The 27,967-nt window shown below is 46.0% G+C and overlaps 1 protein-coding gene across 3 annotated transcripts in view; it reads right to left on the bottom strand.

The window, feature by feature from the left end:
- Positions 1–27,967, bottom strand: part of MYLK (myosin light chain kinase) — a 245,807-nt gene that overhangs the window by 192,044 nt on the left and 25,796 nt on the right. The gene's annotated exons all lie outside the window — the stretch shown is intronic.

The following is a 27,967-nucleotide window of genomic DNA, read 5'->3' as shown; positions in this document are numbered from 1 at the left end:
AACGAGCGCAGAGAGACGGGGGAACCATCTATAGGAAAAGATGAGGCGCATAGCACAGGAGGGGTGCAGAAAGAGAACAACGTATCTACAGTGTATCTAAGCATGTGTGATACTGTATGCTGATCTGCATTATCAAAGCCTATCATGCATACTGCTGCTGCACGATTACATGGCTGTATCTAAGCTTATCATGTGTGATACACTTGTGCATAATGAAGTGAAGGTAGAGCTGACTCCTTACGAACTATCCATAGATATTATAGGATCAAAGGTTTCCGGTGTTCACATATCTTCCATCCGATTTATGGGCAGGTGTTATATGTATATATAAATCTTTTTGCTCACATTCCGCTCTCGACATATAAAGTTAGGTTCAAATCATGTTTTAGCCAGTGTTGCATTGTTTTTTGTATAAAAAAAATAAAATAAAAAAAACGCAGATGGCTGAAAAAGATATGCAAACATAAGCACTTTTAGGTACATAGGTTTCCATATGTGGCTCACTTTAAAGGGGTACTCCGGTGGAAAACTTTTTTTTTTTCCCTCAATGAACTGGTACCAGAAAGTTAAACAGATTTATAAATTACTTCTATTAAAAAATCTTTACCCTTCCAGTCCTTTTTAGCAGCTGTATGCTACTGAGGAAATTCTGTTCTTTTTGAATTTCTTTTTTTTTTGTCCACAGTGCTCTCTGCTGACACCTGATGCCTGTATCAGGAACTGTCCAGAGCAGGAGAAAATCCCCATAGCAAACCTATGCTGCTCTGGACAGTTCCTGACACGGACAGAGGTGTCAGCAGAGAGCACTGTGGACAAGACAAAAAGAAATTCAAAAAGAACAGAATTTCCTCTGTAGCATACAGCTGCCAAAAAGTATAGGAAGGGTACAGATTTTTTAATAGAAGTAATTTACAAATCTGTTTAAAGGGGTATTCCAGGAAAAAAAACTTTTTTTTATATCAACTATGCATATACTAATGCATATACATTTAACAGAACAAAAAAGCACAACAGTCTACACTTTTTTCTAGCCTTAACGCATACTTGAAATTTAAGACTGCAAAAGTGTGAGCAAATGTACACAAATTTGGCATAAACTAGGAACATTAACCCCTTAAGGACCCAGCCATTTTACACCTCAGGACCCGGCCATTTTTTGCAATTCTGACCACTGTCATTTTAAACATTAATAACTCTGGAATGCTTTTAGTTATCATTCTGATTCCGAGATTGTTTTTCCTGACATATTCTACTTTAACATAGTGGTAAAATTTTGTGGTATCTTGCATCCTTACTTGGTGAAAAATCCCAAAATTTTATGAAAAATGTGAAAATTTAGCATTTTTCTAACTTTGAAGCTCTCTGCTTGTAAGGAAAATGGATATTCCAAATAATTTTTTTTTAATTCACATATACAATATGTCTATTTTATGTTTGCATCATAAAATTGACGAGTTTTTACTTTTGGAAGACACCAGAGGGCTTCAAAATTCAGCAGCAATTTTCCAATTTTTCACAAAATTGCCAAACTCACAATTTTTCATGGACCAGTTCAGGTTTGAAGTGGATTTGAAGGGTCTTCATATTAGAAATACCCCACAAATGACCCCATTATAAAAACTGCACCCCCAAAGTATTCAAAATGACATTCAGTCCGCGTTTTAACCCTTTAGGTGTTTTACAGGAATAACAGCAAAGTGAAGGAGAAAATTCACAATCTCCATTTTTTACACTCGCATGTTCTTGTAGACCCAATTTTTGAATTTTTACAAGGGGAAAAAGGAGAAAATGTATACTTATATTTGTAGCCCAATTTCTCTCGAGTAAGCACATACCTCATCTGTCTATGTAAAGTGTTCGGCGGGCGCAGTAGAGGGCTCAGAAGCGAAGGAGCGACAAGGGGATTTTGGAGAGTACGTTTTTTAAAAATGGTTTTTGGGGGGCATGTTGCATTTAGGAAGCCCCTATGGTGCCAGGACAGCAAAAATCCCCCACATGGCATACCATTTTGGAAACTAGACCCCTTGTGGAACGTAACAAGAAATAAAGTGAGCCTTAATACCCCACAGGGGTTTCACGACTTTTGCATACGTTAAAAAAATAAAAAAAAATAAAAAAATATCACTAAAAGGTGTGTTTTCCCCCCAAATTTCACATTTTTGCAAGGGTTAATAGCAGAAAATACCCCCCAAACATTGTAACCACATCTCTTCTGAGTATGGAGGTACCCCATAAGTTGACCTGAAGTGCACTACGGGCGAACTACAATGCTCAGAAGAGAAGGAGTTATATATGGCTTTTTGAGAGCAAATTTTGCTCGGGGGGCATGTCGCATTTAGGAAGCCCATATGGTGCCAGGACAGCAAAATAACCCCCACATGGCATACCATTTTGGAAACTAGACCCCTTGAGGAACGTAACAAGGCGTAAAGTGAGCATTTACCCCCCACTGGTGTCTGTCATATCTTTGGAACAGTGGGCTTTACAACATTTTTAATTTGCACAGCCCACTCTTCCAAAGATCTGTCAGACACCTGTGGGGTGTAAATTCTCACTGCACCCCTCATTACATTCCGTGAGGGGTGTAGTTTCCGAAATGGGGTCACATGTGGGGTTTTTTTTTTTTTTGCGTTTGTCAAAACCGCTGTAACAATCAGCCACCCCTGTGCAAATCACCTCAAATGTACATGGCGCACTCTCCCTTCTGGGCCTTGTTGTGCACCCCCAGAACACTTTACGCCTACATATGTGGTATCTCCGTACTCGGGAGAAATTGCGTTACAAATTTTGGGGGGCTTTTTTCCCCCTTTACCTCTTGTCAAAATGAAAAGTATAGGGCAACACCAGTATGTTAGTGTAAAAAGTTTATTTTTTTACACTAACATGCTGGTGTAGACCCCAACTTCACCTTTTCATAAGGGGTGAAAGGAGAAAAAGACCCCCAAGATTTGTTAGTCAATTTCTCCCGAGTACGGCGATACCCCATATGTGACCCTAAACTGTTGCCTTGAAATACGACAGGGCTCCAAAGTAAGAGCGCCATGTGCATTTGAGGCCTGAATTAGGGATTTGCATAGGGGTGGACATAGGGGAATTCTACGCCAGTGATTCCCAAACAGGGTGCCTCCAGCTGTTGCAAAACTCCCAGCATGCCTGGACAGTCAACGGCTGTCCGGCAATACTGGGAGTTGTTTTGCAACAGCTGGAGGCTCCATTTTGGAAAGAGTGGCGTACCAGGCGTTTTTCATTTTTATTGGGGAGGGAGGGGGGAAGTAGGGGTATGTGTATATGTAGTGTTTATTACTTTTTATTTTATTTTGTGGTAGTGTAGTGTAGTGTTTTTAGGGTACAGTCACACGGGCAGGGGGTTACAGCGAGTTTGAGCTGCCGCGCAAAATTTGCTGCATTGCAAACTTGCAGCCCGATACTCACTGTAAGCCCCCTGTCCATGTGAATGTACCCTGTACATTCACAGGGGGGGGGGGACCTCCAGCTGTTGCAAAACTACTACCCCCAACATGCCTGAGAATGTTTGGTAGTTGTGGTTTTGCAACAGCTGGAGGTACACGGGTTGGGAAACACTGAGTTAGGAAACAATGTTTCCCAACCAGTGTGCCTCCAGCTGTTGCAAAACCACAACTCCCAAACATTCTCAGGCATGCTGGGAGTAGTAGTTCGGCAACATCTTTAGAGCCAGATGTTGCCGAACTACAACTCCCAGCATGCTTGGAGTTGTAGTTTTGCAACATCTGGAGGACTACAGTTTGCAGACCACTAATACAGTGGTTCCCAATCTGTGCCCTTCCAGATGTTGCAAAACTAGAACTCCCAGTATGCCAAAACTGTCCAGGCATGCTGGGAGTTGTAGTTCTGCAACATCTGAAGGGCCAGATGTTACAGCACTACAACTCCCAGCATGCCTGGACAGTAAGGACATGCTGAGGATGTGTAGTTTTGCAACATCTGGAAGGGCACAGTGGTCCAAAAACTTTGGACCTCCAGATGTTGCAAAACTGCAACTTCCAGCATACCCAGATGCCAAGGGCTGTCTGGGCATGCTGGGAGTTGTAGTTTACAGGGTCCTATTACAGCAATGCATGTCGCTTTACGGCGACGTGCATTGCTGTAAAGGGCCCGACCGCGGCTGAAGATATACTCACCTGTCGCCGCCGCCGCCGCCATCTTCATCATCTGGATCCGGGTCTTCAGGGACGAGGTAAGTACCGGGGCTGGTCCCCAGCACTCCCCCATCCCCCGCCGCGTCCTCCGGTCTTCCTCCCGTCCTCTCCAGACTTCAAGGGGCCGGGCAGGACGGGAGGAAGTAACCGCCCCCCCTCCTGCGATTGGTCGGTTAACTAACCGACAGATCGCAGGGGATCGGAGGAGGTGGCCGGCTTGCCACCTCGCTCCGATACTTCAGCATGGTCCTGGCTGTCTGTGACAACCGGGATCATACAAAATTACCGGGCGGTCGGGTCCTAGAGACCCGATCAGCCCGGTATTGCCGCAGATCGCAAGGGCGATTTCCCTTGCGATTTGCGGCGATCGCCTACATGGGGGGCCTACATGGCCCCCCTCGGCGTTTGCCCTGGATGCCTGATGAAGGATTTCAGCAGGCATCCGGTTCCGATCTCTGCCCGGCGAGCAGCAGAGACCGGAAAACGCCAGGACATACGGGGACGTCTTTGGTCCTTAAAGCCCAGGGTGCAGGGTATTCCAGGCAAAAACTTTTTTTTTATATATCAACTGGCTCCGGAAAGTCAAACAGATTTGTAAATTACTTCTATTAAAAATCTTAATCCTTCCAATAGTTATTAGCTTCTGAAGTTGAGTTGCTGTTTTCTGTCTAACTGCTTTCTGATGACTCACGTCCCAGGAGCTGTGCAGTTCCTATGGGGATATTCTCCCATCATGCACAGCTCCCGGGACGTGACATCATCATTGAGCAGTTAGACAGAAAACTTCAGAAGCTAATAACTATTGGAAGGATTAAGATTTTTTAATAGAAGTAATTTACAAATCTGTTTAACTTTCCGGAGCCAGTTGATATATAAAAAAAAGTTTTTGCCTGGAATACCCCTTTAAGACCTATGAATCTGAAACACCAAACGTTTTGGTAGAACTTTTGTTGCAAAAATATATACTGCCGACAGATCCCTCAAATGTGCTGTGAATCCAGCCAGAGACTAAATAAAATACAAGTATCCCAATCCGTCTATACATCACATCTGAGGTCTCCACTACACAGCGCGCTCTAGTGTGTCACACATAGACTAAACAGTATCCCGGCACCATAGTGGCAGCCTGATGACCAACGATCTTCTTACCTCCTGTTCTAGTCACCACGTACCCGGCCATATAGAGATACGCTGCCCTCCTCAAACCCAAATTTGATCACTTCCTATACCTCATATCATTAGAGTGGAAGGCAACACAATTTATCTACAATCATTTGCCACCAGAATTCATAAGTCAAGACTGAGAACAACCCCACATGACCAGGGTAATATAGAAGTAACATTTGTTTAGGCCCTACCCCTTATCCCCCACGAAAGGGCAGTGGTCTTCAACCTGCAGACCTCCAGATGTTGCAAAACTACAACTCCCAGCATGCCCGGACAGCCAACGGCTGTCTGGGCATGCTGGGAGTTGTAGTTTTGCAACATCTGGAGGTCCGCAGGTTGGAGACCACTGTGATAGGGTACTACAGAAGTAACATTTATTAAGCCCAACCCTTTATTCCCCCACATGATTAGGGTACTACAGAAGAAACATTTCTTTAGGCCCCACCCCTTATCCCCCACATGACCGGGTACTACAGAAGAAACATCTCTTTAGGCCCCACCCCTTATCCCACACATGACAGGGTACTACAGAAGAAACATTTATTTAGGCCCCACCCCTTAGCCCCCACATGACAGGGTACTACAGAAGAAACATCTCTTTAGGCCCCACCCCTTATCGCCCACATGACAGGGTACTACAGAAGAAACATCTCTTTAGGCCCCACCCCTTATCGCCCACATGACAGGGTACTACAGAAGAAACATCTCTTTAGGCCCCACCCCTTATCCCCCACATCACAGGGTACTACAGAAGAAACATTTCTTTAGGCCCCACCCCTTATCCCCCACATCGCAGGGTACTACAGAAGAAACATTTATTTAGGCCCCACCCCTTATCCCCCACATCACAGGGTACTACAGAAGAAACATTTATTTAGGCCCCACCCCTTATCCCACACATGACAGGGTACTACAGAAGAAATATTTATTTAGGCCCCACCCCCTTATACCCCATATGACAGGGTACTACAGAACAAACATTTCTTTAGGCCCCACCCCCTTATACCCCACATGACAGGGTACTACAGAACAAACATTTCTTTAGGCCCCACCCCTTATCCCCCACATGACAGGGTACTACAGAAAAAAAAATCTTTAGGCCCCACCCCTTATCCCCCAGATGACAGGGTACTACAAAAGAAATATTTATTTAGGCCCCACCCCTTATACCCCACATGACAACGTACTACAAAAGAAACATTTCTTTAGGCCCCACCCCTAATCACCACATGACCGGGTACTACAGAAGAAACATTTATTTAGGCCCCACCCCTTATCTCCCACATGACAGGGTACTACAGAAGAAACATTTCTTTAGGCCCCACCCCTTATCCCCCACATGACAGGGTACTACAGAAGAAACATTTCTTTAGGCCCCACCCCTTATACCCCACATGACAGGGTACTACAGAAGAAACATTTCTTTAGGCCCCACCCCTTATACCCCACATGACAGGGTACTACAGAAGAAACATTTATTTAGGCCCCACCCCTTATCGCCCACATGACCGGGTACTACAGAAGAAACATCTCTTTAGGCCCCACCCCTTATCCCACACATGACAGGGTACTACAGAAGAAACATTTATTTAGGCCCCACCCCTTAGCCCCCACATGACAGGGTACTACAGAAGAAACATCTCTTTAGGCCCCACCCCTTATCGCCCACATGACAGGGTACTACAGAAGAAACATCTCTTTAGGCCCCACCCCTTATCGCCCACATGACAGGGTACTACAGAAGAAACATCTCTTTAGGCCCCACCCCTTATCCCCCACATCACAGGGTACTACAGAAGAAACATTTCTTTAGGCCCCACCCCTTATCCCCCACATCGCAGGGTACTACAGAAGAAACATTTATTTAGGCCCCACCCCTTATCCCCCACATCACAGGGTACTACAGAAGAAACATTTATTTAGGCCCCACCCCTTATCCCACACATGACAGGGTACTACAGAAGAAATATTTATTTAGGCCCCACCCCCTTATACCCCATATGACAGGGTACTACAGAACAAACATTTCTTTAGGCCCCACCCCCTTATACCCCACATGACAGGGTACTACAGAACAAACATTTCTTTAGGCCCCACCCCTTATCCCCCACATGACAGGGTACTACAGAAAAAAAAATCTTTAGGCCCCACCCCTTATCCCCCAGATGACAGGGTACTACAAAAGAAATATTTATTTAGGCCCCACCCCTTATACCCCACATGACAACGTACTACAAAAGAAACATTTCTTTAGGCCCCACCCCTAATCACCACATGACCGGGTACTACAGAAGAAACATTTATTTAGGCCCCACCCCTTATCTCCCACATGACAGGGTACTACAGAAGAAACATTTCTTTAGGCCCCACCCCTTATCCCCCACATGACAGGGTACTACAGAAGAAACATTTCTTTAGGCCCCACCCCTTATACCCCACATGACAGGGTACAACAGAAGAAACATTTATTTAGGCCCCACCCCTTATCTCCCACATGACAGGGTACTACAGAAGAAACATTTCTTTAGGCCCCACCCCTTATCCCCCACATGACAGGGTACTACAGAAGAAACATTTCTTTAGGCCCCACCCCTTATACCCCACATGACAGGGTACTACAGAAGAAACATTTCTTTAGGCCCCACCCCTTATCCCCCACATGACAGGGTACTACAGAAGAAACATTTCTTTAGGCCCCACCCCTTATACCCCACATGACAGGGTACTACAGAAGAAACATTTCTTTAGGCCCCACCCCTTATACCCCACATGACAGAGTACTACAGTAGTAACATTTATTAAGGCTCCACCCCCTAACCCCCACCTAGCCAATATACTACCAGGATGACATTTTGTCCGGTGTATTACTGTGTACAGTCTACATTCTCAGGCGTCTGTTTTTATAACTCGCTGAAATTATGATAAAATGTCTATAAATACTTTATGGAGAAATTCCTACGACATTTCCTTGTTTAGGACAAACATCATTCTTGTAGTCACAGGCAAAATATATTAAATATCTGCAAATGAGAAAAGGGTAAGTGGATTATGGGAGGGGCTTAAGTGTAAATCTGGGAAATCATGTTAATGTAAATTAGCACAATCCTCTCATTTGTGCCATCCTGGAATAAAGACAAGGAGGGAGATTTATCAAGGGATTTAAGCAGCTTTTTTTTGCTTACAAAGGTCGTACGTGTGCCTAAGCCATTTTTTGTGCGACTTTTGTGGGTAAGCAAAAAATACCAATCTGCCCTACCTAAGCAATTTTCAGTTTTTACTTTGCAGCGATCCAGGATTTATCATTGTGAAAGTCGCACGTAAGCAAAAAAAAGTTGCCAACCCCCTTCAAAAAGTCGCAAGTGTAAACAAGGTCCGACCTGGCTTACAAACTTGCCTATGACAACATTTTCAAAAAGTCGCATAAAAAGTCTCACGTGAGACTTCTTTTACTTTCATTTTCACAGGCACGGTGGGACGAGCGTAGGAGATGTACAGGAGGGTAAGAAGCTTTTCACCAGCCCGCACATCTCCCGCCCACGCAACACTACTACAACTCCCAGCATGTCCTTACCATAAGGACATGCTGGGAATCATAGTTGTGCGGCATGGGGGAAGTGTGTTAGATGGGCGGGCAGATGACAAGCTTGTGACCCGCCCACTCCGCATGACTACAACTCCCAGCATGTCCTTACTGTAAGGGCATGCTGGGAGTTGTAGTCATGCAGTGGGGACAGGTGACAAGCTTGTCACCTGCTTGCACATCTCCCCCCAGCTCTGCTGCATCACTACAACTTCTATTATGTCCTTACTGTAAGGGCATGCTGGGACTTGTAGTTGTGCGGAGCGGGTGGGTTACAATAAATGGACTAACCTATTTTCCTTGTTTTTTTTTTCCTTCTCATTTCAGATGCATGTATTCTGTGGCCTACGATGATGACCAGTGTTTTTTTTTTATGTTAGTTAACGAGGGCTTGTGAGGGAGTGTTTTTTGGAATAAAAGTTTTTTAAACATGTTTTTTATTTTATTTACTTTACAAGCTTAGTAATGGAAGCTGTCTTATAGACAGAATCCATTACTTAGCCAGGGCTTAGCGTTAGCACCAAAAACAGCTAGCACTAACCACCACCACATGGGTGCCAGGAAGAGCCGCAGCCAACAGGCCTGGAGCGTCAAAAATGTCGCTCCTGGGCCTAGGCGGTAACAGGCTGGCGTTATTTAGGCGGGGGAGGGCCAGTAACAATGTTGATGCTTGGTTGGTATTTGGTTGAGAATGAAAATATGGGGGACCCTATGCGTTTTAATAAAAAAAAAAAATACAAGAAAAATGCCTAGGGTTCCCTGTATTTTTATTCTCAGCCAGATACCAACCAAACAGCAACAGCCTAATGTTACCAGGGTGGGCGAGGACCATTGTTACTGTCCCTCCCCAGCCTAAATAACGCCAGCCTGTTACCGCCTAGGAGCGCCACTTTTGACACTCCAGGGCTGTTGGTACCAGATCTTCCCGACACCCCTGTGGCAGTGGGTACCGGGGTAATAATCGGGGGTTAGCGCTAGCTGTTTTTGGTGCTTACACTAAGCCCTTGCTTAGTAATGGACGCCGTCTATAAGACAGCTTCCACTACTAAGCCTGTAAAGAAAATTAAAAATAAAAAAAAACACATTTAAAAAACTTTTATTTCAAAAAACCATCCCCCACAAGCCCTCGTTACAAAATGTTGTTAATATTAAACTAAAAAATGCTGGTCATTATAGTCCACCGAATCTGAAGTAGCCCACAGAATAGACAGATCAGAAATGAAAAGAAAAATAAAAAAAAAATAAAAAAAAAATGGGTTAGTACATTTCGGGGAAAAAGTGGTAAAACAATGTAATAAACACACATGCATTTTTTTTGCTTATGTGTGCTAAGAAAATGGCCATGATTAAGCGCATGTGAGCGAGAAACGGCCCATCGGCCATTGTTTGTATCTGAGACCTGAGGAATAAAAGTATCAAGTAACTGCAATCCAGTGCCTCCTCTATTTTCCCTCCACATGGGATCTATTTATTATTAAGCTATTTACTGTGGACCCGGCAGCACTGTGTGCATTAAAGGGGTACTCCGGTGGAAAACTTTTTTTTTTTTTTTTTTTTTTTAAATCAACTGGTGCCAGAAAGTTAAACAGATTTGTGAATTACTTCTATTGAAAATCTTAATCCTTCCAGTACTTATTAGCTGCTGAATACTACAGAGCAAATTATTTTCTTTTTGGAACACAGAGGTCTCTGCTGACATCACGAGCACAGTGCTCTCTGCTGACATCTCTGTCCATTTTAGGAACTGTCCAGAGCAGCATAAGTTTGCTATGGGGATTTTCTCCTACTCTGGACAGTTCTTAAAATGGACAGAGGTGTCAGCAGAGAGCACTGTGGTCATGATGTCAGCAGAGAACTTTGTGTTCCAAAAAGAAAAGAATTTCTTCTGAAGTATTCAGCAGCTAAAAAGTACTGGAAAGGTAAAGATTTTTTGATATAAGTAATTTACAAATCTGTTTAACTTTCTGGCACCAGTTGATTTAAAAAAAAAAAAAAAAAAAAGTTTTCCACCGGAGTACCCCTTTAAGAGGAGGTCTGCCTGTACGTATTGCATAACCCTCCGTTATGTCCTGCTGAGTGGTGCCGATCATCCCTTTCCAAGTGTTGTAACTGTCCTGGATTACATAGACAATGCATCGATGTGAATGGGAATTGTGCTGCAGGGAACCCGAAAACTTACCGCAACAGATTACATCTTATTGCTTAAATTTACGAGCTTGGATTTTGATCTATTATTTAGGGACAAATTTGAAATTAAGACAACGCTTATTGTGTGGAGCAGATGAGAGCGATGGTCAGTACACCCCGTAACACTGACCACTGACCAACATGCCCTCCCCCCCCATAATGTGTCCTTTCCAACTGCAGTATTTTTAAATGTTTCATATAATGGGAGGAGCTTAGATGTCACATGATTATAATCACCTGATAACTATGTTGGGAACCAATTCTTTCCATACCTGAAACATTTACTTGTGTGGGGGAACAATTGTTAGGAAGATAATTAACAAGAGATGTTACAATATAGAGATGAGACTGAAAGTGACTGTAGGGGACACATAAGGGGAGGAGCTCCTACAGTGTGCAGGGGAGGGGCCCATATATACTGCACGGCAGGCATCCATACACACTCTGAAGGGGGGGCTTATACATACTCTGCAGGGGAGGGGCCCATATATACTGCACGGCAGGCATCCACACACACTCTGAAGGGGGGGCTTATACATACTCTGCAGGGGAGGGGCCCATATATACTGCACGGCAGGCATCCATACACACTCTGAAGGGGGGGGGCTTATACATACTCTGCAGGGGAGGGGCCCATATATACTGCACGACAGGTGTCCATACACACTCTGAAGGGGGGGGGGCTTATACATACTCTGCAGGGGAAGGGCCCATATATACTGCACGGCAGGTGTCCATACACACTCTGAAGGGGGGGGGGCTTATACATACTCTGCAGGGGAGGGGCCCATATATACTGCACGACAGGTGTCCATACACACTCTGAAGGGGGGGGGCTTATACATACTCTGCAGGGGAAGGGCCCATATATACTGCACGACAGGCATCCACACACACACTCTGAAGGGGGGGGGGCTTATACATACTCTGCAGGGGAGGGACCCATACACACTCTGAAGGTGGATTAAGGGGCCCATACACACTCCGTAGAGGAGGGGGCTCAGACACACACTCTAAAGGGGGGGGGCTTAGACACACTCTACAAGGGAGGGGCCCATATACACTGCAGGGGAGGATCCATAAACACCCTGCAGGGGGCATCGATGTGAATGGGAATTGTGTAATGCTTCTTTTCCCCTATGGTGGCGCTGCAGGGAACCCGAAAACTTACCGCAACAGATTACATCTTATTGCTTAAATTTACGAGCTTGGATTTTGATCTATTATTTAGGGACAAATTTGAAATTAAGACTACGCTTATTGTGTGGAGCAGGTGAGAGCGGTGGTCAGTACACCCCGTAACACTGACCAACATGCCCTCCCCCCCCCATAATGTGTCCTTTCCAACTGCAGTATTTTTAAATGTTTCATATAATGGGAGGAGCTTAGATGTCACATGATTATAATCACCTGATAACTATGTTGGAAACCAATTCTTTCCATACCTGAAACATTTACTTGTGTGGGGGAACAATTGTTAGGAAGATAATTAACAAGAGATGTTACAATATAGAGATGAGACTGAAAGTGACTGTAGGGGACACATAAGGGGAGGAGCTCCTACAGTGTGCAGGGGAGGGGCCCATATATACTGCACGGCAGGCATCCATACACACTCTGAAGGGGGGGCTTATACATACTCTGCAGGGGAGGGGCCCATATATACTGCACGGCAGGCATCCACACACACTCTGAAGGGGGGCTTATACATACTCTGCAGGGGAGGGGCCCATATATACTGCACGGCAGGCATCCACACACACTCTGAAGGGGGGGGGCTTATACATACTCTGCAGGGGAGGGGCCCATATATACTGCACGACAGGCATCCACACACACTCTGAAGGGGGGCTTAGACATACTCTGCAGGGGAGGGGCCCATATATACTGCACGGCAGGGGAGGATCCATAAACACCCTGCAGGGGGCATCATCTTTACAGAATGCAGGGGCCAATCTTTCTCTAATTAAAAGCTATACAACTTCCCTGCATTTCAGCTCTTCACCAGTTGCAAGATTTCTGCTTGCAGTCAAAATCTTACTTGCATCTAAAGAGTAAACATAAATGTCCTGCTCACTATGTTCCAACATAGAAAAAAAACATAGCACCAACTCCATTTGTTGAAGAAAAAAAAAAGAAGCTTAAAAAAGCTTTATTTCAAAGAGCAAACAAGAATAAAAAAGCTTCTTTTTTTTAATTTTTTTTAAACAAAACGGAGTCAGTGTTTGGGTAATTTTACCTTATGTCCAGGTAAAATTACCCAAACAGGTCAGCATGTGACCCTGCATGTACTCTGTGACCCTGCGAGACCCTGTATCTGATTTAGCTGATTTTGTGATTTGTTACAGTGTTACCAGTACAAGCAATTCTTGATCAACTAAACACAGCAATAGCACAATTCACTCTCCTGCTCTGAAAGTTTGTTATAATGTATCAGTGCAGGTAAAATGTATCAGTTTAAAGTTCAGGTTTCTTACATCACAGACAATTGTCAGGACCGGATACCACTGTGGCGAACCCTCAGCTGCGTGAACAGGACTAGGTCACATTTAGAAAATTGGGTTTAGTTATAAGTCTATTAGAGAGAGTAGCAGAACTTCTGAGCACATGACGTATATAGCGGGAAGCCCCTTGTAATGGGGTTAATGTCTCGATCAGCTGCAGGGTTACTGTTCATTGTTGCCAAAAATAATGTTTTCGTCCTGCAAAATTTGCCGGTAAGTGCGAGCAGGTGGGACGCAGGAATGTCAGGCCGACTGAGAGGCCTCACGAATGTGTCATCTGCAAACTGCGCTCATCCGAGGCCTGAAGACGGGCGGTTTAGCGAGTGCCAAACCTCAGATGCGGCTCATTGAGGTCCCTGGCCGGACATCTGGAAAACAATAAGGAAACCTGGAGACTGCACTAGAGAATGGAATATTAGCATCGGAGCCGAAATACTGGAGAAAGTGGAGGAAGGGGCAATGAGATTTATTTCTTATGATGCACTGTTTGCCATTGTTCTCCAATGGTTGCAAAACTACAACTCCCATCATGTACGGCCAGTTTTAAAACAGCTGGAAGGCCAAATTTTGGGAAATCAATACCTAAATAACTAAATCAATAACTAAACTGCACCGCAGCTCTGCTCTGTCCTCTCAGTACCCAGGAGGCTCATGTACTGAGTGTTCTGAAACTTGTCACTAGTAATACGGGATTCACAATGTGCAGCAGATCTATCAGCGCTTTTTATTGCTTCCCTCTCCCAATAGCCGGCCATACACATTTAGATAGCAGTTGGTAAACATGAGGGCGACACGTAGAGAACGCCCATATATCAGGAGTGTGACCACAGCACTATACAAGAAAACACAACAATCTCAGGTGCTGCCAAACCACAAGCTTCACACCTCGGCTCTGCTGTGGAAACGATTGTTACATGGAGATCAGTTGTCTACGGGAACCGCCAGCCGCGCAAAGTCTCAAATATCCGTCATCTGAGAAAACCAAGAGAAAGTAACAACGGAGACATTGGGGGGAATCTATCAATAGGGGGACGTTTGCATTTCTAATGTTTTATAAAAACCCTTCACATTTAATAATGTGTCTCACTTTACAGCCAGTATTAGGCGCACTACTGTCACCAGCAACCAAGATGTGACCCTAGCTCTATGTAAAAGCACCACCACAGCCGTAACAGAGGCAACCATGGTGGCTGACGTGAAGGCATCTCAAAATTCACCTTGTGGTAATTAGGAAGATGGAGAAAGTGGCTGAACAGATCAGCAAGAGTTGGATTAAAAGAGATTTTCACACCAAGAAAACCAAATTATTACTGAGAACGTATGTTTGTCATTTCTGACTATGAGGGTGGACAGCACAAGGACCGCACAGACATTGCCGGTCCCCATAGACCGCAACGTATTCTGCGTGGTATTCCGCCAAAAGAATGAACATGTTCATTAGGAGGATGGACAATGATTGTCATGGCAGCAGGAGGTCAGATGATGGCCTCCTGTCTGCCAAGTACAGAAGCCTGTGTGGTGTCCCGGTACCGTATTGCATACCGTACCTTGTATAGTGGTCCCCAAAGTCATAGTTCCTACGTTCAGGTAGGGTCCCCCAGGTGGGACAGCCCCTAGTTGCCTCTCTTCTACTCTAATTTTATAATGTTTATATTTAATAATAATGTGTATATTTAATATAATGTATAGTATGCTTACCTTGTTAGCGTCACAGGACCTTCGGTCATGTGACCATGTTAATTCCTCTATGGTATGTTAGAGGACGTTTGGAGGTCCTTGGGTCACATGCTACTCCTAATTCTATGTGAAGGTGATTGACAGAAGTATTGGACCAATCAGCTCTAGTCCAGCCCCTGCACATATAAGGGAGCTGTAGCCAATTATTGCTTTCTTGGGTTGCTGCTCTCCTGGATGCCGGACTAGCAGGACGGATCTGCGCAACTTTCAAAGACACGCTAGGCCAGAAAACCTACCGGCCTAAGCCTAAACTAAACCGTAAGTTTAAAAAAAATCCCCGCTAAAGCTAGCGTGACTTCTGGACCACAACTAAATCCCCTAAATCCAGTCGAACAGCGCATATCAGTCTAAGGACTCAAAATTGCTTAAGGTCCCAACCTATGTCAATCTCCAAGAGAATTTGCATTTGTTGAGACTGTTCCTGTTATGAAGCTTGCATAAAATCTTCAGTAAAGTTCCAACTATTTTCAGCAAACTCTCCGGTTGTGGACATTCAATTATTCTAGACCTCCCTATCGCTCTTGGGAAGGGTGGCGGTAGGACAAGCATTACAGAGGAGCCCTCACCCTGGCGTCACGAATAGAAAGGGTTAACCAGAGACCCTTTAGTCACGGCACAGCTACACTCCCTACACCCAACTCCTCCAGGCTATCACACCTGTGAGGTCCAGCCATAGGTTGGATTTCAAAGGCTAAATGTTAGTTTAATACTAAGAGCTATACTATGCAGTAGAAATGTACAATATAGTATAACAGATTAAAAAAAAAAAAAGTATAAAACTAAAATGTTTTCTATAAATAAATAATAAAGTGTAAAAAAAATTAATAAATGCCCCTTTCCCAATAAAGTATTTTCACACAAAAAAAAAGCCTATACATAATAGGTAATTCCCTGTTCAGAATGACTTGTACTATAAAATGATGTTAAATTATTTATCCCACATGGTAAATGCTGTATAAAAAAAAAAAAAAAAAAAAAAAAAAATGAGAATTGCTCATTTACATCCAAAAAGTGGAATAAAAATGATCAAAAGCCCATTTTATTTCTCTGCGGTCTTACTCACAAAACCCCATTCTAGCCCCAACTGCAGACAGGAGCAGAATGTGGCCCCTGCGCTGGCAGCCACCATTACCCAGGAGTCCCCACCTATTCCCACAGACCAACATTGTGTCTTTAGGGGATGGGGCTTCTTAATTTGTCCTATTTTGGATTTAAAGGAGAAAACTGCAATTAGACGACCCCGGGGAATAGAGGAGCGGGCAGGATCCCAGCCATACATTACTGCTGAGTTAATAGCGCCCTTTGTTCTGCTCCGTCCTATATTACACAACAATTTGTGCAACAATCAAAATTCTGCACATACAAGAATCTGCCAACTGGCTGGCAGATGCAGCAGAGGCAGGCGGGCGCAGAACTGGAGCGGCTATACAATATCAGCCAGGGCTGCAGGTTATACATAGACGGCCCCTTGTAAATCTAAATCACAGTGTTGTCTTATTTTGACGTTGGGTGACAACCAATATGGCCGCTACTACAGTGCCCATTGGGGTATCACCCAGCTTTTTCCAGACAGACGGAACCTAATTGTGTGGGACATGAACAAGTATGGAAATTGGACTGAAATTGACTGTGGATTCCTCAACTTCTGAGTTGCCCCAAGTACAATAATGCTTATCCTGCACCTCCTGGTTCATGAACAGAACCAGAGATATAGTGAAGTAGGACACAAAGGCCGGATAGTAGGGGAAAGATCTAGGAATGTAAATCTACATAACAATGTAGATTTGTAGAATATTCTGCATGCATGGAAAGCTGGGTGACAATGGCTATGGAAAATGGAACAAGAATGAGATTCCAGACACTTCCCCTAGACCAGTGTTTCCCAACCAGGGTGCCTCCAGCTATGGCAAAACTACAACTCCCAGCATGCCCGGACAGCCTTCGGCTCTCCGGGCATGCAAGGAGCTGTAGTTTTGCAACAGCTGGAGGCACCCTGGTTCAGAAGTCCTATCAGGCAAGGGAGATACTGCTGCATATTTGTTCTGCGTTTGTAGGCTGGAACATTTTAACAAACCCTCAGCTGTGAAAAGTATTAAAGGGGTATTCCAGGAAAAAACCTATTATATATATATATATATATATATATATATATATATATATCTCAACTGGCTACAGAAAGTTAAACAGATTTGTAAATTACTTCTATTAAAAAAATCTTAATCCTTTCAATAATTATCCGCTGCTGAAGTTGAGTTGTTGTTTTCTGACTGGCAACAGTGCTCTCTGCTGACATCTCTGCTTGTCTCGGGAACTGCACAGAGTAGAAGAGGTTTGCTATGGGGATTTGCTTCTAAACTGGCCGGTTCCTGAGACAGGTGTCATCAGAGAGCACTTAGACAGAAAAGAAGAATTCAACTTCAGCAGCTCATAAGTACTGAAAGGATTAAGATTTTTTAAATAGAAGTAATTTACAAATCTGTTTAACTTTCTGGAGCCAGTTGATATATATATACACATTTCCTGGATAACCCCTTTAAGTCTGTATGGGTTTTCAGCTGCAGAAGGTTGTTGCATAGCTTTTCCTAATACTCTGATGCAGTGATATCCTCCTGTTGCGCACATTGTTTCACCCTGGTGACCCCTGTACCCAGGCCGTCAATACAGGAGACAAGACTGGTTCCTGGATCTGGCTGAACACGTTTCTTGCTGTCACTTCCAGATGATCATTGTTCTGTTGACATTAAACAATCACAAATCACAGGGGCCGACGCAGGGTGCAGGCAGGGGCCACACATATGGGAGCAGGCAGCCGCCACACCTTTATTGCTCGTGTTACACATGGGACTTCTTCTCTACACAGCACCCCTCATCTATCACCTGCACCCCCAACAATGAGCAGTGTATATAATCACCTATGACCATTATTTACATACAGACAATTCCCCGATCAGAGTCGCTGGGTTGTGTGTATACTGTATACACTGTATATATATGGGTTTCTTCAGAAATGATGTCATACCATGTCGGAAGGAGAACCCTATGCGGATTGAATGCTCACAATTTAAAAGGAGTAGTCCAGTGGTGACTCAGTGGTTTACAACTTATCCCCTATCTTAAGGATAGGGGATAAGTTGCAGATCGCGGGGGGTCCGACCCCTGGGGCCCCCCGCGATCTCCTGTACGGAGCCCCGACAGCCCGCGGGAAGGGGGCGTGTCGACCTCTGCACGAAGCGGCAGCCGACACGCCCCCTCCATACAACTCTATGGCAGAGCCGAAGCGCTGCCTTCGGCAATCTCCGGCTCTGCCATTGAGATGTATTGAGGGGGCGTGTCGGCCGCCGCCTCGTGCGGGGGTCGACACCCGCTATCTTGGCGGAGAGCCGGGGCCCCGTACAGAGAGATCGCGGGGGGCCCCAGCGGTCGGACCCCCCGCAATCTCAAACTTATCCCCTATCCTTAGGATAGAGGATACATTTTTCACCACTGGACTACCCCTTTAAGTAAACGTATCATAACTGCAAGACTGCTATTTTGTAAGCAAATAAACCAATACGAAGAGGATGCTATCACCATGAGTACAAAAAAATTCCTCCGCATCAGAAACAGCAGATCAAATTGAGGAATAGCGTATAAAATTTAGTACTACCTATTACACCCAACAATTCCCAAATTGTATTGGAACAATTCCCAAATTGTATTGGGGACAAGTTCCAGGGTGGGGCTGCCCTTTTCAGGGTGTACCAACACGTGCCAAGAAGGGCATAATAGGGGAGAGTAAAGGGCATCCTAGGGCTGTTGCTGCCCCATAACTACCTATTATGTGATTGCGAGTCCTACCACCTGCTTGTGCCAACCAAGGTAATACAGCTTTTATATTATACTTAAAGGGGTACTCCCCTGGAAAACATTTTTTTTAAATCAACTGGTGGCAGAAAGTTAAATAGATTTGTAAATTACTTCCATTTAAAAATCTTAATCCTTCTAGTACTTATCAGCTTCTATTTGCTCCACAGGAAGTTATTTTCTTTTTGAATTTCCTTTCTATCTGACCACAGTGCTCTCTGCTGACATCTCTGTTCATTTTAGGAACTGTCCAGAGTAGAAGCAAATCCCCATAGCAAACCTCTCCTGCTCCAGACAGTTCCTAAAATGGACAGAGGTGTCAGCAGAGAGCACTGTGGTCAGACTGGAAAGGAAATTCAAAATGAACATAACTTCCTGTGGAGCAAATAGAAGCTGATAAGTCCTAGAAGGATTAAGATTTTTAAATAGAAGTAATTTATAAATCTGTTTAACTTTCTGGCACCAGTTAAAAAGTTTTCCAGGGGAGTACCCCTTTAATTTTTTTAGCACCTTTTTCGTGTGTATCACTGTGGTTGGTGTTTTGCTTTTGGGTCACATATAAATATTTGGCTTTTGAAATCTCTCTCTCTCTCTCTCTCTCTCTCTCTCTCTCTCTCTCTCTCTATCTATATAAAAGCTTAGTCTTGTACACTATTCCTCAATTTGATCTGCTCTCTCTGAAAGCAAAAAAATTACTTAATCTATACTGATACTGAGTTATATTGTTACGCCGAGCGCTCCGGGTCCCTGCTCCTCCCCGAAGCGTTCACGGCGTCCCTCTCTCTGCAGTGCCCCGGTCAGACCCGCTGACCAGGAGCGCTGCACTGCACTGAGCGCTGCACTCCCGCCGAGGAGGCTATGCAAGTGGATCGGTCTCGCCTGACCCATGAGGAGAGGACTCGCCGTAGGGATAACAATTTATGTCTGTACTGCGCTAGTACCGAACACTTCTTGGTGGATTGCCCTATTCGCCCTCCACGTCTGGGAAACGCACGCACCCAGCTCACGTGGGTGTGGCGTCTCTTGGTACGAAGTCTGCTTCTCCACGTCTCACTGTGCCCGTGCGGATTTCTCCTTCTGCCAACTCCTCCCTCTCAGCCGCGGCCTTCTTGGACTCTGGTGCTTCTGGAAATTTTATTCTGGCCTCTTTGGTGAATAAGTTCTGCATCCCGGTGACCCGTCTCATCAAGCCGCTCTACATTTCCTCGGTCAACGGAGTTAAAATGGATTGCACCGTGCATTACAGCACAGAACCCCTGCTCATGAGTATTGGACGGCATCACGAAAAAATTGAACTTTTTGTTTTGCCCAACTGCACCTCTGAAGTCCTCCTTGGTCTGCCATGGCTCCAACACCACTCTCCTAACCTTGATTGGACCACCGGGGAGATCAAGAGCTGGGGGGCTTCTTGCCATAAAAAATGCCTCACGTCTGCTCCTAGTCCCGTCAGTCAAACCTCAGTGTCTCCTCCTTTACCTGGTCTCCCCAAGGCCTATCTGGACTATGCTGTGTCTCCTCCTCATAGCCCCCGTCCTGGTAACACTTTGCCCCATGCCCAGCTTCACCCTCTTCCCCCCCTCCCCACTCCCACGCCTTCTGGTTTGCCCACTGTTGATGAGGTTTCCCGGGACTTCTCCACCATCTGGAAAGAGACTCAAAAATCCCTCATACAGGCCTCATCCCGGATGAAGAAACATTCCGACAAAAAGAGGGGGAGAGCTAAGGGGGGGGGGGGTACTGTTACTCCAAGCTTCTCCGGGTCCCTGCTCCTCCTCGGAGCGCTCGCGGCGTCCCTCTCTCTGCAGCGCCCGGTCAGACCCGCTGACCGGGAGCGCTGCACTGACACTGACGGCGGGGATGCGATTCGCATAGCGGGACGCTCCCGCTCGCGAATCGCATCCCAAGTCACTCACCTGACCCGGTCCCCGGCTGTCACGTCCTGGCGCGCGCGCGCCAGCTCTCTAAGATTTAAAGGGCCAGTGCACCAGTGATTGGTGCCTGGCCCAATCAGCCTAATTAGCTTCCACCTGCTCCCTGCTCATATAACCTCACTTCCCCTGCACTCCCTTGCCGGATCTTGTTGCCTTGTGCCAGTGAAAGAGTTTAGTGTTGTCCAAAGCCTGTGTTCCAGATCTCCTGCTATCCTTATTGACTACGAACCTTGCCGCCTGCCCCGACCTTCTGCTACGTCTGACCTTGCCTCTGCCTAGTCCTTCTGTCCCACGCCTTCTCAGCAGTCAGCGAGGTTGAGCCGTTGCCGGTGGATACGACCTGGTTGCTACCGCCGCAGCAAGACCATCCCGCTTTGCGGCGGGCTCTGGTGAAAACCAGTAGCAACCCTAGAACCGATCCACCGACACGGTCCACGCCAATCCCTCGCTGACACAGAGGATCCACATCCAGCCTGCCGAATCGTAACATATATCCTGTATTATACTCCAGAGCTGTACTCACTATTCTGCTGGTGAGATCACTGTGTACATACATAACATTACTTATTCTGTACTGATCCTGAGTTATATCCTGTATTATACTCCAGAGCTGTACTCACTATTCTGCTGGTGAGGTCACTGTGTACATACATAACATTACTTATCCTGTACTGATCCTGAGTTATATCCTGTATTATACTCCAGAGCTGTACTCACTATTCTGCTGGTGAGGTCACTGTATACATACATTACATTACTTATCCTGTACTGATCCTGAGTTATATCCTATATTATACTCCAGAGCTGTACTCACTATTCTGCTGGTGAGGTCACTGTGTACATACATTACATTACTTATCCTGTACTGATCCTGAGTTATATCCTTTATTATACTCCAGAGCTGTACTCACTATTCTGCTGGTGAGGTCACTGTGTACATACATTACATTACTTATCCTGTACTGACCCTGAGTTATATCCTGTATTATACTCCAGAGCTGTACTCACTATTCTGCTGGTGCAGTCTCTGTATACATACATTACATAACTTATCCTTACTCTTTTGGCGATGAGATATACCTATTAAATGCTGGAACTGCCATGGGCAGCAAAATAGCCCCACAATACGCCAACATTTTTATGACAAAACCAAAACTGCAAAGAAGCCTAAAAAGTGCCACCACTGGCTCCTCCAGTAGCTTCCACCCCATTGTACAGGACATGTATTCTGGGCTCCATCCAGACTTGTATGTCGTTTGTCCAGCTGTCTTCACTTCACTGTACAGCATCGGCCCATCTTTTCTATAATCAATATTTAACAGAAGAAGCCAAATCTCCCACAGTGCCATGACTGCCTCCCTGTCTCCAATACTTCTGGTGTTACCCAGCAGCCGAGGTCAATGTCCTGCTTGTCACATCTGCGCACACAGTCACCAGCAGGTGGGAGAGTTGCAGCCTTGACCCCTCCTGACACCGATTCATCTTACAAAACTCTACAATTAGTCACCTGAACGGCATATACAGAGGCCACCCCCTCCAGTGCCTTCTAGGTCTCCACAATGGGTGGCACTGTAATATTGGTCACAATGGCTGGTAGCCGGTTTTTCCAGAAATTGAGGCAACTAAGAAAGCGCTGGTTTCTTCAGCTGATAAATCCTTTGAACACTATTTTATAGAGGTTTTATTCCCTAGAAGTATCTAGGAGAAAACATATGTAACATATTGTTCATAAACCCCCAATGCGCATGTGAGACCTCACACCCACCTCATCCCAGCTCCTTATCACCAATGGACCAGTCCCTATTATTAGATGGAAGATGGTTTATTACTTTATCAACACAAGGCAGGAGCAGGACATGCGTCATTGTGGTCACCCAGGACAATGAGATGAGGCTCACACCATCAATATAACAGTATAGCCATTCACTATAGATAAAATATAATGTTTGCTCAAAACAAGACACAATGTAATAGCTACTTACTATAGTTTCTGTGTTACACTCCAGTTACACGAAAATGTAACAGTGCCACACTATAGATACAATCTAATATTTACTTAATATAGATTCAATGTAATCGGGAATCACTATAGATGTAATATAATGTTCACTCAATAGAGATATAATTTAATAGCTGCTCTTTAGAGATGTTATGTAACAATTCTGCCACACACTGGATAAAATGTCTCACAATGCAACACTGTCATACACTCTAGCTACAATCTATCTATAGTGAATGACTGTTACATTATACCTACAGCGAGACACTGTTACAATGTAACTGTAATGTTCTCTGTGTGTGTATAACATTGTATCATTATAGATACAATGTAACACTCCTGACATGCGTGCGTGCACATACACGCACACCCACCCACACTAGATACATTATATCTATAGTGAATGATTGCAAGTCACTCACTACAGATACAATGTCACAGCCACTTAATATAAATACAATGTGTCTCACAATAGATACAATGTAATACTCTTGTCAGACATACACATTATATCTATAGCGAGTGACTTACATTGCAACAGTCACTCATTATACATACAATGTTACAGTCACTTAAAGGAGATATATCATGTACAAAAACGTATCCGCTATCCAAAGGGGATACGATAAGATACGTTTTCGATTGCTGGGACCCCGGCTCGCCCTGGGAACGCTTTGTGTCGACTGCCACACGCAGCGGCGGCTATCACTCCCCTCCATGTATCTCTATAGGAGAGCCGGTCAGCTATCTTCAGCTCCTCCATAGAGATACATAGAGAGGCAGTGTCAGCCACCGCTTCGTGCAGGGGTCGATACGCCCCGTTCCCAGGGAGCTGGGGTCCTGTGCAGGAGATCACGAGGTTCCCAATGGACAGACCCCCTGCGATCTAAAACTTATCCCCTAGCCAAAGTTATTCTGCATGAAGCTTCCTCTTTAAGGAGGATATCCCCTGACCGCTGAGACCCCCCCCACGTTTTCCCCTCCTGCTGCCCCACTCTCCTCATGAATTGAGGTGCATCGACCACCACATGAAGCTGTGGCCGATGCGTCCCCTCCATATATGTCTATAGGATAGCCTTAGTCAACACTCTCTAGGGCTGCACTATATGGAAAAAATGTGCAATTGCGATTAGGCTAAGTTTCCACCTGTTTTTTTCCTGGCAGTTTTTGGATATCGGCCACTGCAGTTTTTGAGCCAAAGCCAGAAATGTATTCAAAAGGAATAGGACATATAAAAGGAAGGACTTATACTTCTCCTCCCTTATGGATCCACTTCTGACTTTGGCTCAAAAACTGCAGTGGCAGTTTTTCAAAAACTACCAGGAAAAAAAACCAAATGGAAACTTAGCCTTATGGACGTACATATTGTGATTACGATATGCATTGCAGTATAATAAACAAATGGTGTAATCCACCCTATTTAAGGGACATCTGCAGTGAGAATACACTTATCACCTATCCTGCAGATAAGGCAAAAGTGTTTGATCGCGGGGGGGGTCCGATCGCTGGGACCCCCCCCCCCCCCCCCCGATCTCCCGAATGGGGCGCCGGAATTGCCGCACTGTGCGCGTCGACGGTACGCCCCCTCCCCATACAGCTCTATGGGAGAGGTGGGGAGGCACGAATGCTGCAGACTAGAATTAAATGGCGGAGGCATGCACAGGAGAGACCCCCACGATCAAACACTTATCCCCTATCCTGTGGATAGGGGATAAGTGTATTTACACTGCAGATGTCCTTTAAAGGGGTTCTCCGGTGCTTAAACATCTGATCCCCTATCCAAAAGGATAGGGGATAAGATGCCTGATCGCGGGAGTCCTGCCGCTGGAGAACCCCAGGATCATGCACGCGGTACCCCCGTTTGTAATCAGTCCCCGGAGTGTGTTCGCTCCGGGACTGATTACCGGCGAGTACAGGGCAGGTGGCGTGTGAAGTCACGCCTGCGCCGGCATGTGACGTCACGCTCCGCCCCTCAATGCAACCCTAGGCGAGTGGGCGTGATAGCTATCACGCCCCCTCCCGTAGGCTTGCATTGCGGGGCGGAGCGTGACGTCACACGCCGGCGCAGGCGTGACTTCACACGCCACCTGCCCTGTAGTCGCCGGTAATCAGTCCCGGAGCGAACACGCTCCAGGGACTGATTACAAACGGGGTGCCGTGTGCATGATCCCAGGGGTCCCCAGCGGCGGGACTCACGCGATCAGGCATCTTATCCCCTATCCTTTGTATAGGGGATAAGATGTTTAAGCACCGGACAACCCCTTTAATGCCCAATCCCTCTATTTCTTAAAGCCAACTGCCCAATTTCATGTTCATTGACTGAACAAAAAATGGAGGGGATTGGATATGAAATGGGAAGCTTAATTCCTCCTCCGCATTTCATGTGCCTGGCCTGGTATAGTGCAGTCGCATGCTCTCCTTGCTTGGTATAGTGTAGTCTGTGTACTCTCCTGGCCTGGTACAGTGTAGTCTGTGTACTCTCCTGGCCTAGTATAGTGTAGTCCGCATACTCTCCTGGCCTGGTATAGTATAGTCAGTGTACTCTCCTGGCCTGGTATAGTGTAGTCCGCATACTCTCCTGGCCTGGTATAGTGTAGTCCGTGTTTTCTCCTGGCCTGATATAGTGTAGTCCAAGTACTCTCCTGGCCTGGTATAGTGTAGTCCGCGTACTCTCCTGGCCTGATATAGTGTAGTCCATGTACTCTCCTTGCCTGGTATAGTGTAGTCTGCGTACTCTCCTGGCCTGGTATAGTGTAGTCCGTGTATTCTCCTAGCCTGGTATAGTGTAGTCCGTGCACTCTCCTGGCCTGGTATAGTGTAGTCTGCGTACTCTCCTGGCCTGGTATAGTGTAGTCTGCGTACTCTCCTGGCCTAGTATAGTGTAGTCCGCATACTCTCCTGGCCTGGTATAGTGTAGTCTGCGTACTCTCCTGGCCTGGTATAGTGTAGTCCGTGTACTCTCCTGGCCTGGTATAGTGTAGTCCGTGTTTTCTCCTGGCCTAATATAGTGTAGTCCGCGTACTCTCCTGGCCTGGTATAGTGTAGTCCGTGCACTCTCCTGGCCTGGTATAGTGTAGTCTGCGTACTCTCCTGGCCTGGTATAGTGTAGTCCGTGCACTCTCCTGGCCTGATATAGTGTAGTCCACGTACTCTCCTTGCCTGGTATAGTGTAGTTCACGTACTCTCCTGGCCTGGTATAGTGTAGTCTGCGTACTCTCCTGGCCTAGTATAGTGTAGTCCGCATACTCTCCTGGCCTGGTATAGTGTAGTCTGCGTACTCTCCTGGCCTGGTATAGTGTAGTCCGTGTACTCTCCTGGCCTGGTATAGTGTAGTCCGTGTTTTCTCCTGGCCTAATATAGTGTAGTCCGCGTACTCTCCTGGCCTGGTATAGTGTAGTCCGTGCACTCTCCTGGCATGGTATAGTGTAGTCTGCGTACTCTCCTGGCCTGGTATAGTGTAGTCCGTGCACTCTCCTGGCCTGATATAGTGTAGTCCACGTACTCTCCTTGCCTGGTATAGTGTAGTTCACGTACTCTCCTGGCTTGGTATAGTGTAGTCCGTGTACTCTCCTGGGCTGATATAGTGTAGTCCGTGTACTCTCCTGGTATGGTATGGTGTAGTCCGTGTACTCTCCTGGCTTGATATAGTGTAGTCCATGTACTCTCCTTGCCTGGTATAGTGTAGTCCACGTACTCTCCTGGGCTGATATAGTGTAGTCCGTGTAATCTCCTGGCCTGGTATAGTGTAGTCCGTGTAATCTCCTGGCCTGGTATAGTGTAGTTCGCGTACTCTCCTGGCCTGGTATAGTGTAGTCCGTGTATTCTCCTGGCCTGGTATAGTGTAGTCCGTGTACTCTCCTGGCCTGGTATAGTGTAGTCCGTGTACTCTCCTGGCCTGGTATAGTGTAGTCTGCATACTCTCCTGGCCTGGTATAGTGTAGTCCGTGTAATCTCCTGGCCTGGTATAGTGTAGTCCGTGTACTCTCCTGGCCTGATATAGTGTAGTCCGCGTACTCTCCAGGCCTGGTATAGTGTAGTCCGCGTACTCTCCTGGGCTGATATAGTGTAGTCCGTGTACTCTCCTGGCCTGGTATAGTGTAGTCCGCGTACTCTCCTGGCCTGGTATAGTGTAGTTCGCGTACTCTCCTGGCCTGGTATAGTGTAGTCCGTGTATTCTCCTGGCCTGGTATAGTGTAGTCCGTGTACTCTCCTGGCCTGGTATAGTGTAGTCCGTGTACTCTCCTGGCCTGGTATAGTGTAGTCCGTGTACTCTCCTGGCCTGGTATAGTGTAGTCCGTGTACTCTCCTGGCCTGGTATAGTGTAGTCCGCGTACTATCCTGGCCTGGTATAGTGTAGTCCACGTACTCTCCTGGGCTGATATAGTGTAGTCCGTGTAATCTCCTGGCCTGGTATAGTGTAGTCCGTGTACTCTCCTGGCCTGATATAGTGTAGTCCGCGCACTCTCCAGGCCTGGTATAGTGTAGTCCGCGCACTCTCCTGGGCTGATATAGTGTAGTCCGTGTACTCTCCTGGCCTGGTATAGTGTAGTCCGCGTACTCTCCTGGCCTGGTATAGTGTAGTCCGCGTACTCTCCTGGCCTGGTATAGTATAGTCCGTGTACTCTCCTGGCCTGGTATAGTGTAGTCCGCGTACTCTCCTGGCCTGGTATAGTGTAGTCCGCGTACTCTCCTGGCCTGGTATAGTGTAGTCCGTGTACTCTCCTGGCCTGGTATAGTGTAGTCCGCGTACTATCCTGGCCTGGTATAGTGTAGTCCGTGTACTCTCCTGGCCTGGTATAGTGTAGTCCGCGTACTCTCCTGGCCTGGTATAGTGTAGTCCG

This window comes from Hyla sarda, chromosome 8 (genome assembly GCF_029499605.1).
Source record: "Hyla sarda isolate aHylSar1 chromosome 8, aHylSar1.hap1, whole genome shotgun sequence".
Taxonomy (NCBI): Eukaryota; Metazoa; Chordata; class Amphibia; order Anura; family Hylidae; genus Hyla; species Hyla sarda.
The sequence above is the reverse complement of the archived record's forward strand: the minus strand, read 5'-3'. Positions and strand labels throughout refer to the sequence as shown.